The sequence below is a fragment of the Myotis brandtii genome, unplaced genomic scaffold (assembly GCF_000412655.1).
Source record: "Myotis brandtii unplaced genomic scaffold, ASM41265v1 scaffold520, whole genome shotgun sequence".
Taxonomy (NCBI): Eukaryota; Metazoa; Chordata; class Mammalia; order Chiroptera; family Vespertilionidae; genus Myotis; species Myotis brandtii.
This window is the reverse complement of record NW_005369827.1, coordinates 2,722,967-2,734,822: the sequence shown is the minus strand read 5'-3', so window position 1 is coordinate 2,734,822 and position 11,856 is coordinate 2,722,967. Positions and strand designations below refer to the sequence as shown.

Sequence of the window (11,856 nt, the reverse complement as noted above, 5' to 3'; positions counted from 1 at the left end):
CCTCCTGCACACCCCCCATTGGGGATGTGCCCGCAACCAAGGTACATGCCCTTGACTGGAATCGAATCTGGGACCCTTGAGTCCGCAGGCCGACGCTCTATCCACTGAGCCAAACCGGTTAGGTCTAATCATTGATGTTTCTATCTCTCTCTCCCTTCCTCTCTGAAATTAATAAAAATAAATACATTTTTTTAAAAGTTAGCCATCTGGAAGCATGTGGTGTATGTGTCAGGGGAGCAGACAGGGGAGTTGAGATTGTGCAGAGAACTCTTAACAGAATGGCAAGAATCCTGGAGACATTCACACTGAATGCTGAGATGACTTTGAAGGTCTCTCAGGAATCCTAAGCTTCAAAATAAGATACCATGTGATAATAAGAAAACCACTCATACCCAATATAGTGAGTTTAAACATCTTAAACACTAAAGCACTGTGTGTTCTAGTTTGCAGATTCAGAGGATGTTTCTCTAAGTCTGGTCTTTACCCAGCAGTGGCTTTAGTGCTATTCCTTCCAGATGCCTGATGTCTTCAGAAGCAGCCCGACAATGTGAAATAGTTGATGTAAGTCCCCAAAAGGGACACAAATTACTCTGCCAGCTGCATTCCCTCATGTCAGGAAGAAGAGAGTCCAATATATTTCTTATCTAATACAAAATCTCAGAAGGTTGAAACACACTAACACAGAAAAGAAAATGCAGTTAGGATTCAACTACTTGCTGTCATGAAAAGTATCAATAGTTAATAATGCTGAAAATTCATAGCATGTTAGAGATAAAAGAGTCCTCAAATATCACCTTTTACAGATGGGACAGCTTCAGCCCAGAGAAGTAAGGAGTCAAGACTTCAGTCTCACAAAGTGATCTGACAGTCATAGCTCACTGTCAAACAAGTCCTTCCAACCTGCAGTGCTCCCTGACTCCATGAAGGGGACACATTCTTAAAAAAAGAATATATATTTTTATTAATTTCAGAGAGAGGAAGAGAGAAGGTGAGAAGGATAGAAACATCAATGATGAGAGAGAATCATTGATGAGCTGCCTGCCTCCTACACACCCCCTTTTGGGGATGGAACCCACAATGACAGGAATGGAACCATGATCTCCACCGGGCTCTGTTTGTTTTTGTTGTTGTTTTACCTACCAATCTGTATTTCTCAAACCCTTCACCTTTTTCATCCAGTTCCCCAACCTCCTCCTGTCTGGTAACCATCAGTCTGTTCTCTGTATCTATGAGTCTGTTTCTGTTTTGTTTGTTAGTTTATATTGTCCTTTAGATTCCATATGTAAGTGAAATCATATGGTTTTTGTCTTTCTCTGACTGACTTATTTCAGTTGGCATAATACCCTCTAAATCCACCCATGCTGTCGAGAGGGACACATTCTTAAAACATAGCTGGAATATCAAGTAATTACCGAATGCCCCTTTTCTACTTTTATTCTTCACTCACCAGTTACTTAGCACTCTATTAATTATTTTAATTTATTGATTGATTTTTAAAGAGAGAAGAAGAGAAAGAGAAACACCGATTTGTTGTTCCACTTATTTATGCATTCACTAGAGGCCCGGTGCACAAAATTCGTGCATGGGTGCAGTCCCTAGGCCTGGTCAGCGCTCAAAGTGCAAGTGTCTGGCATGGAAGGGCAGATCCTAGCTGACGTCTGGGCCCTGGGAAGCACCTGGGCCCCCGGGCCCCCGCACGCCCCCTCTGCCTGAGTCATAGCGCCCGATTCCCCACACAGAGATTCGGTGAGCACGGCCGGACGCCACGTGCCAGGGTGCAGTGTGGGCCTCTGGGCCGCCCAGTGGTCCCACATGGAAGCTGGATGGGCAGCGCGCTCTCTCCTGGTTGGCCTCGCAGACCGGCTTCTGCACAAACCCATAGGGAGCCCGACTGGCCCCTGCAGTCCCAGTGGCTGCGGCCCAGCTCACCTGGAAGACACCGCACAGGTGCGGGCGGGCTCCTCGCGGGTGCCCAGCACCTGACCACAGGGGGGGGCTTCCCCAGCATGCAAGCCCTGGTGTCCCGGGGGAGGGTAGCAGGGGGAGTGAGAGCGAGCTCTGCATTCTCACCACACCTCCGTCCCCAGGTAGTCGGGGAGAGGTCGCAGCATGTCACCGATGCCCGCCATGTTCTGCACCACCTCCTATGCAAGTCATAGAGAGGGGTTGAACTCCGGTCAAGGGGACAATTTGCATATTAGGCTTTTATTATATAGGATTGATTGATCCTTGTATGTGCCCTGACTGGGGATTGAACCCACAACCTTGGTGTACCGGGAGGATGCTCTAACCAAGAGAGCTACCCGGCCAGAGTATATTGATTTGATCATAGTCCAAAGAGTTCAGAAACTTGTGTGCACAACTCATGCTCTTCTAAGGGGTACACAAATGGTCATAAAAATGTGTGTATACAAATCTGTGCATATACACACACATTTATGGTTATAAATATACACCTCTTTATACATATATAAAATATGTTAATGTATTATCTAATACATAAAGAAAGATCATCAATAGTTAAATAGCATTAATAACATACCTATGTACAATATAACCACTGCTAAATGTATTGGAAAAGAAATAAAGGCAAATTGGCTACTTATAAATATTTCAAGGTATTTGTAAAAAATGTATCACCCAATGCTTCTGTTAAGTTCAGTTGTCAATTCTTAGACTTTATACCATCTAGTACTAAACCTTAGGGCAATTATACCAATGAAGAATGATCCAACCTAAGATGTGTGTTTAATGTGAATAATCCAAGATTGTGAAAGAATGTCAACTGTTGCAGCAGCCATCTTTTGTCCAGTGTTGGTGACAGACTCTAACTTAATTATTCTTCTAACCCTGACCCTCTTTTTCTAAAAAGGAAAGTGAGTGTATTCGTTACCCTGCAGTACATCCAAGTCCAGACAATAATGTAAGGAAACTCTCAGGAAATTAATTTGAAATAAATTGGATGTGCTTCAAAATAGTTGTTTGAATTACGATGATTTCTGGTGATGTGTGGGGTTGTGTGTTTTTGTTTGTTTGTTTGTTTTTCCTTTTTCTCAGGAACATGCTTCTTTTGGGTAATAATACAAATTACACAAAATCTTTTAGCTAATACATACCAGAATATTTGTATTATTACCCAAAAGGACCATGTTACTGAGAAAAAGTATCTTATTATTGCTTAGAGATTAGTGGTTTGATTTTTGAATATGGAACTTTACCATGTGGCAGCATAGCAGAGCGAGTCAGAAGTCTCAGGACCTCATCTAAACCTAATCACCTCCCCAAGGCCCCACCTCCAAATACTGTCTCATGGGGGGTCAGGGCTTCTACATGAATTTAGGGGCAACACCATTCAGTCCACAGCAACCAATAAACCCACATGTACCAGATTTTACTTTCTTCCAAATACTTGTAGCTGATGACATGGTCATGAACGGAGAGGAGAGGAATGCATTTACCTGCCCCCTAAACCTCAGCTCTTCTTCATATGTATTGACTGGCATGATACTGTCTCTTCTTGGGGTTTTGCTGAGCCACATTCAAGCTTTCCTCTCAAATTGCTAAACCAAATTTTTCTTCTGACTCAGAAATACTTTTAATAATATAATTGGTAGTAACAGAACTATACACATATTTGTTAATTTATAATAGCAAAACAATTATTGTTACAGGTTGAGTTGTGGTCTCTCCCGCCCCCCCTCCCCCGCCCAAAGAAAATAAAAAAGATATGTTGAATTCCTAACCTCCAGTATTTCAGAATGGGATCTTATTTGGAAGTAGGATTGGCGCAGATGTACTTAGTTAAGTAAGGTCAACCTGGGTGGGGTATAGGGCTAATTTAATATGTCTGGTGTCCTTATAGGAAGACGACTGAGTGAAGATAGAAACTCAGGGAGAGTGCCAAGAAGAGAATGTGAACACAGAAGACTGGAGTGATGCATCTATAAGCCAAGAAATGCCAAAGAGTCTGACAAGCCACCAGAAGCCAGGGGGAAGCAAAGAAGGTTCTACTACAGGTTTCTGAGGGCAGATGGCCGGGCGTTGGGTTCACTAGATTCCAGAACTATGAGACAATACATTTTGGTTGTTTTAAGCCACCTTATGTGTAGTACTTTGTTATGGGAGCCCTGCAAAATGAATACGTCGTCTGTCTTCTGCAATTGAATTGTAATAGAATAGTAAGAGGCATTTTATATTCTTATTTTGAGTATGTACATATCCTTTCTTTTTCAAATATGGTAAGAAAACAAAAGGTGATAAATTTACTTTTTATTTTTAATGTTCAGAGCTGGCAAAATGAGTCCCAGCAAGTAAAAACCAAATGAAGATAAAGGTAACTACATGTGTTATTTAATCCAAGAAAATAAAGAGCATTCGCTGCAAAGTGTGGTTTCTTGCCAGAGCAGTTGTTGGGAAAACAGTTGTAAGTACATTAAAAATGACATTTACAGAATCAACTATCAAGTTATTTGTGGAATACATTTAAAATGAAATTTTCATTCCCAACTCTAATATTAAAGAACATTCTTAGTATTATTTACAGTATTTATTATGCAAAGTAGAAGGAGGATATCAGATTCACAAATAAACTACCAATTTGGGAGTTACTCACTGAAAAGTCTAAGAGGTGTCTCTGAAGGACTGCTTGCTTCAAATACAAGGAGAATATTGGAGATTCATAGAGGTTTCTACAGCCTCACACTTCACCAGAATCATTTTTGAAGTTAAAATAATTCTTTCATCCCATCATAAAGCAAAACATATTGACATATATGGAAAAATCCAAGAATGCCAAGTCACGTTCCTTTTTGTATAAGTAACCTCTGTGTTCAATGCCAAAAGCACAGAATCCTAAAGAGAGCAGTGATGTGCAGAATAAGCAAGACCTAACTGAGGTATGACTTGCTGGTTAGCACCCCTTTACCTGAAAATGGAGGGAAATGGAGGCTGTAAAGTAACATGCTTTACTCTGTAAAAATATTCATTGATAAGAGTTTGCTGCAAAGATATGGTCAGGATAGTAAGCGAATATAATACACACACACACAGTCTCTTCTTCACAAATTCTAAAGGATTATGTCTGACTTCTTCTTGCTAAACCAGTTTGATCTAGCACCTACTATGTGCTGGAACGCATATGCATTTAAACAACCAACCAAAGGCCTATTTTCATGGAGCTTGCATGGTACTAGAGGTGATAAACAATGTATATTGTTCTCTTATATGTCCTATCAAATTGCTTAAGGACTTAACCTTTGCAACTAAAATTATGAATTGCAACATATGAGAAAGTGAATTTGATGGTTCCATCACATTTGTAAATTTAGAGCCATATTTTTCTCTCTCAAGGTAATAAATGCTGTTTATGACTTCTTTAAATTTACATGGTACTCCAACATATTAATACCCTGTGAATTGCAAAAAAAACACCCCACAAATACATTTACAGTAGTATCATTGGTCACCAAAATGGAGAGGGAAAGGAAATTTTACAATTGTGAGAATACGCAAATGTTCTCATTAAGGCAGTATTGACCCAAATGACCATGTAGTATCTGCCCCCTCAAAAACTTCACAACTCTGGAATGCCCATTGTGACGAACGTGTCAGCATACATACAGTATTTCCTAAATTCTCACACCTTCTTCATTTTCTGATTCATGTGGTGAACTGGGAGTAGGAAGTTGGTCATAGACATTGTGCCCTCCTTCCCTTGTCTGACCAAAACTTGAAGCAATCACATCCACTGCCAGGCCAGCTGTAGCCTTGGCTTCTTCGTCTGAAGCAGCCAACTGAGGATTAACTTCAACAAGATCCAGTGCTGACAGCAACCCTGTGTTGTCTATTTCCTCAGTAATACACATGCCTTCTCCATAGGTCAGTCCCCCTACAACAGGAGTTCTGTGGCTGGAGCCAGTGTAGGGTCAAATGCATCAATATCAAAGCTCAGATGGATTGGCCTTTGTCTTTCGCCAATCAGCAGATCGAATGTCTGTTCCATGACCTTCTGGATACCAAGTCTATCCATGTCTCTCATGGAAAAATACTGAATATCATAATTCTTTAAAATGTTCAGGAGGATCCACATCTCTTAGACCAATATACACAATACTTGGGGAAGAGATACAAGGTTTGATCCAGGAAAATCCTGGGAGCTGTGGCACCTTGTCCTGTAGTTCTCAGAGGAGAAATGAAACCGGCTGTCCACCAGATGAAGTGGTGAGGGGTGTATTGATGTCAGCGTGAGCATCAACCCAGATCACACAAAGGTCTGGGCAGTGCCGGGCGTGGCCACCGATGGTATCAATTGCCAAGCTGTGGTCTCCTCCCACTGTGACACAGCTGTAGCCACCTGATACTGCTCTACTAACTACCTCAGCCAGTTCCTGGTTGGCGAGGCCCAACGAGCGAGGGTTTGCTATCAGGTTGTTGTACAGATCATCTTTGGGGACTGGAGTGAAACTCAAATCTCCAAAGTCCTTTAGGTGGCAGCCCAAATTGGAGAGCCTTTTCATCAAGCCAGCTTCTCTGATAGCAGCAGGACCATATTCCACTCCTTTTCTTTTCTGTCCCCATGAGAACGGGGCTCCAATCACAGCCACCGAGTAGACAGACTTTTTCAGAACGAAATGCACTTGCGTCCGGAGACGCGAGAGGCTGCAGCTTAAGGACATGATGGGCAGCGCGGAACGTTGCCAAGCGACCGGCTGCTCCGTGCGCTTCGCCGCCTGAAGTCTAGAGCTCTGTCTTCGGGGGCGATTATGGCGGTCATGGGTGGCATTTACTGCTAGTGCGGTTCAGTCGGCAGCTTAACCTAAAAGAACCCGCCATGGATGTCCTTGAGAATTCTTTTTGACACACAGACATGCTCACCACCCACAGCAAGTGTAAACACCGGCTTTCCGTGCAGGGCTTCTTGTTTACACCACTCCAGACCGTTCTGCTGGTGGAGAGTAGATAAATCTTGGAGTCCAAAAAGGTACTAAAGGAACACAAGTTGCACAATACGTTTTTCCACCACAGAAGCGAAGAATCTGAGCCCTTCGTCTTCCTCTTTCAGTTCCTTGGGCGAGAACATCTTGGATTTGAGCCATTTCATACAAGGATCTCCTCGTTTTCTTTACATTTCTCCTGACAGTTGTCTGACAGGCTCCCAAACTTCAGCCCCAACTCTCCACAAACATTGTCATCAAGTGATTTGGGGAATCAACACAGTGACTGACTTTTCAAATATCTGTGCAAGATCACAGATCTTGAAGGGCTCATTTCTGAAATGCTTATAGGCATACCCTCCATTTTCCAACATCCCGAAAGTGTCAGGGTTGTTAGTTGCAATCAAGAGAAATCAAATCTGACTGTTTTAAGGAGAAAAGAAATGTATTAAAGGACACTGAGCAGCTCACCTGAAGAGCACAGCTAGAGCAACGCCCAGATCATGCTCTGGGACTGGCCACCACTGCCGCCATCCTGGGCTCAGATACCAGCACTTGAACCACCTCCACCACCCACAGAACAAGAAACACTCGTGCTAAAACCACAGCCACTGACAGCTCTTCATGCCGTGTGTACCTGCCACCTCTGCTGCCACTCTCTTCAGCACAGATCCTCCCCCCCCCCCATTCCACTTCTTTCTGCATTTTCTTCTGACAGTGATGTCATCGCATGCCTGGCGGAGCTGTGAGGGAGGCTGGGAAACGGACTTGTGTTTCCAAACGGAGCAGTGCGAATCCCAGAATGGACATTGTCAGATTCCAAGGCGAGCTTCCTCCCAAAAGGTAGAAAGTGCTTCTGACCAAGGAAGGGGGTTCCCATGCAGTGATGATGGGTTCCCATCTCCCTCGCTGGCTTAACCTGAAGACCGAGTCACCTGTCTTTGATGAACAAGCACGTGGGCCTGAGACTTCTGTTCTCTTTATTACCTCACACGGCAAAACGAGCTGGCTCTGAGGAGAGGGCGGCTGTGCTTCCTGCTGCCCCCACACCTGTCCCTCCGAGCCCCTAAACACAGCTCGTTACATCAGATGGAACTTACAGATGTCCAGTCCCATGCCCGACCGCCTGGAAGGCCTGCCCCTTAGCCGCCTGCACGACCCACAGGCTTGACTCAAATGCCGCTTCCTCCAGGAAGCCTGGAAATTAATGTGCAAGGGAGATCCCTTAAGGCCTGATTCCCTCACGGGAACTACGACTCCCTGGGCTTGCACACTGCTCTGCTTTTTTCTCCAAGGCACTTGCCCACCCTGCAGTGATGTAGTTTGCAAACACACCCAATGTTCAGTGCAAATTCCAGAACCTCCTCTAGGAAGAGTTAGTGCAGGAGTCCGGGTAGGGCTGGGAGTTTGGGGGACTTCGCATGAGACTGGACATAATGAATCTCATCATGAAGGAGGTTTTGTGGGAGTGCAATGTGCCCCTTCCCCCCCAGCAGCGACCTTCAGCTCTGCTGCCCTCTTACGTGGGGCCGTGCAGCCAGCCCTCTGTCCCTGCCCAGATGGGTGACCTTCCTGGTTGGGTGGTGTCTGGCCAGTGACGACTCATGCTCTACAGGTTGTTGTGGAGACTAACTGTGTTAACACTTGCAAGGAGCTAACAATGAGGCTCAGCAGCCCTTAGCCCCAGGTTAGTTATTATTAGCACAGTCTTCCAGGGGGCAGAGGCCTTCTTGGTTCTCTTTGCACTCCCCTCTGCCCAGCCCCTCTCCCAGGGCCTTGCTTATAGGAGAGGCCGTCAGGTGTGCTGAAGTGAGATTCGGCATCTGGAGGGATTTGGGCCGAGGCTGGGGGAGGCAGATAGCACATGGTGGTGAAATCCTGTCCAGCGATAGGAAACTGGAGGTAATCTATGTCAGGGCTTTCTCTGGGCTTCAGGGGCAAAAAAATTGGGGGGTAGAGGTCAGACTGACCATTTGCAATATGTCAAATAAGTGATCTTGGAAGGAAAAAAGTGTCCACCTCAGTCCATAGAACTTATTTGGCCATTAAAAAAATATATATATATATGTTTTTGTTGATTTAGAGAGGAAGAGAGAGAGAGAGAGAGAGATAGAAACATCAATGAGAGAAACTACTGGGGATGGAGCCTGCAACCTGGGCATGTGCCCTGACTGGGAATCGAACCATGACCTCCTGGTTCATAGGTCCACGCTGAACCACTGAGCCACGCCGGCCGGGCAGGCCATTTTGATGAGATAATACTTAGGGCATGCTTGACTTTGCTGCCAAGAAATCTATTCTCATCATTTATTCCTTTCTGAAAATGTCTGTTGTCCATCATATGCATCTTTCACGAGCACAGGGCTCACCTAGGATCTTGGTCCAATGCAGAGTCTGACTCAGTGGGTCTGGATCGGGTGTGGGATTCTGTATTTCTATAAACTTCCAGCTGCTGCTGATGGTGGTCCACTGACCGCACTTTGAGTAGCAAGATTATATGACATGGGAAAATGCACGTAACATTTCCCCAGATCACTGCAAAATAACAGAGGTGCAGGCCTAGGAAAGCCCATTCTAACTGAATTGTTCCAAGCTACGTGTGGCTGTGGTAGAACTTCTCCACCAAGTATCTGTCCCTTAGCCTCTCCTTCTGGGTGACAGTGGAATGGCCATTTCTGACTATATGACTATGTAGAGAGGAAATAAAAATTACTTATCCACACTTTGAGACAGCTTAATCTCAACAAGATAAGTAAAAGCACATTGACACGTGGGGATAATCTGAAGGTTCAGATTAGGTGACTATGAAAAGTGGTTATAAAGGGGGTTAAGGAAACTTCTTTATTTCTTTAAGAGTCCACCATTGACCACTGCATCAGAATCACCTAGTATGTTGGTTCAGATCTTGAGCCTGAGTTCTACCCCAGATATAATGAGCCAGAATCTTTGTGGGGAGGTGAAGTGGGGGCTGAGAATATGCATCCTATATAATAAAGACGTAATATGCAAATTAACCCTCACGCCCTCACAAGATGGCTGCCTATGACCAGGCTGGCAGGGGGGTTAGTGAGGGATGACCAAACGACTGAACAAGCAGGCTGCGTGGGGTGACCAGGCCGGCAGGGGGGGCAGTTGGGGTTGACCAGGCTGGCAAGGGGGGCAGTTGGGGGCAATTAGGCTGGTGGGGGGGCAGTAAGGGGCGACTAGGCCAGTGGGGGGGGCAGTTGGGGGCTACCAGGCTGGCAGGTGGGGGCAGTATGGGGGTCCTGGATTGGAGAGGGTGCAGGCTGGGCTGAGGGGACCCCCCCATGCATGAATTTCATGCACCGGGCCTCTAGTTTCTAATAAGGAAACGCCTATCCAAGCAATCATTACACATTAAAATTCAAGGGGCACAGCCCTGGCTGGTGTAGCTCAGTGGTCGGAGCGTAGGCCCTTGCATGTGGGTTCAATTCCCTGTCAAGGGCACGTATGTGGGTTGCAGGTTCAATCCTGGCTCCGGTCAAGGCATGTGCATAAGGCAACCAATCAATGTGTCTCTCTCACATCAATGTTTTTCTTTCTCTCTATCCTCGGGTGAGGGTTAACACCCACAATATAATTCAAGGGGCATGAATTTAGAGCCTTTGAGATCTCCGGTAAGACTTTGTATCGTTTGATGATAACAGTACATTGAATTAATAATGGTGTGAGTGGTGGTAGGCCCAATCCTTATCTTGTCCTAAAATATTCCAGGATTTAGACTGGGTTTCTCACCTAAACCTTGAAGGAATCTCTGGGTTCATGGAAATGTCCTTAGAAGTCACTGGTGATCTGGTCCTGGTCTTGGTGCTTTTTGTTGACATTCAATAAATACGACTAGTACATATATAATACAGCCAGGTCAATGTCATTTCCACAATTTCACATCACGGAGTATTGAGTACTCTCCTCCTCGGTATAGCAAATGTAGAGTCCGCTGGATGAAATGAATTTCTACCAAAACCTACAGTGATTTACTTGGAAATATTTCCTCCTCAAGTCCTTGGAAAAGTAAGTACATCTAACAGAGAAAACTAAATTCACGATATCGCTAGAATGAATACCATCCTTGACTAAGTGACTGTTCAGGGAGAACAATAGCCATTTGGGTTTTCTTTTTCTTCAGGCCGGAGAAGGTTGTAGTTTCCCCAGCACCCGCACTACCGAGCTACAATTGTATATATAATGATGTGATATCTTAAAGGCGTTTTTCTGTGTAGTTTTCTCGGAGAACAGCAGAAGTTGACCAGAACCAAAAATACTTTTCTTCACATTGTTTAGAGGACTTTCATGCTTTTCATCCATTCTTTAGAAAATGAAAGCTCATGCCATGTAATCACAATTTCCTGGGATTCTGAAAAACCATTAAAGAAGCACATTGATGCTCTCTGAATGGAAACACTGTAGCAGGTTTGGGCCTGGCTCTGTTGTGGGGGTTCTTGACACTCATATGCTCAAATCAGAGTTTTCAAAGGTTTCTTTTGTGTCCACAACACCCAGACTGTCGGATTTCAACCATGAATGTGCTTCTGGGTGAATGCAGATGCTAAGTATTTTTTTTTTCTTTAAGGGGGAAAAAAGAAAACTTAATTAAAGCCCATATTAATTATGTCAATACTTCAGGCTTGAGAAGTATTAGAATTTCATTTTCGTATGTGTGAAAATGTAATATTTTAAAGTTGCATCATTGACGGAAGTGTGTTTTTCTTTCTAGGCTTACTAAAACCCAGCAAAATATCATATAAAATAAGCTTTATTAGAAGCAGGGACAAACAGGGGGATTTCTGGGTCCCTTCATATTTAATTTAAAGCAGTGGTTCTCAACCTTGGCTGCACATTAGAATCACCTGGGAATATTTTTAAAATCCTGATTTCTGGGCCTCATCCTCCGGAAATTCTGTGT

General features: G+C 44.3%; 1 long non-coding RNA gene and 1 pseudogene across 1 annotated transcript in view; one reads left to right on the top strand and one right to left on the bottom strand.

Annotated features, from left to right (window-relative positions):
• The window catches only part of LOC106728021, a 14,196-nt gene extending 9,947 nt beyond the window's left edge, over positions 1 to 4,249 (top strand). Inside the window, exon 4 of the long non-coding RNA XR_001364253.1 lies at positions 3,863 to 4,249. This is a non-coding gene — a long non-coding RNA (uncharacterized LOC106728021). The remainder of the gene's footprint in view (positions 1 to 3,862) is intronic.
• A 1,378-nt stretch (positions 4,250 to 5,627) lies between these two features.
• On the bottom strand, positions 5,628 to 6,736 carry LOC102262840 (annotated as a pseudogene).
• Positions 6,737 to 11,856: the final 5,120 nt, after the last annotated feature.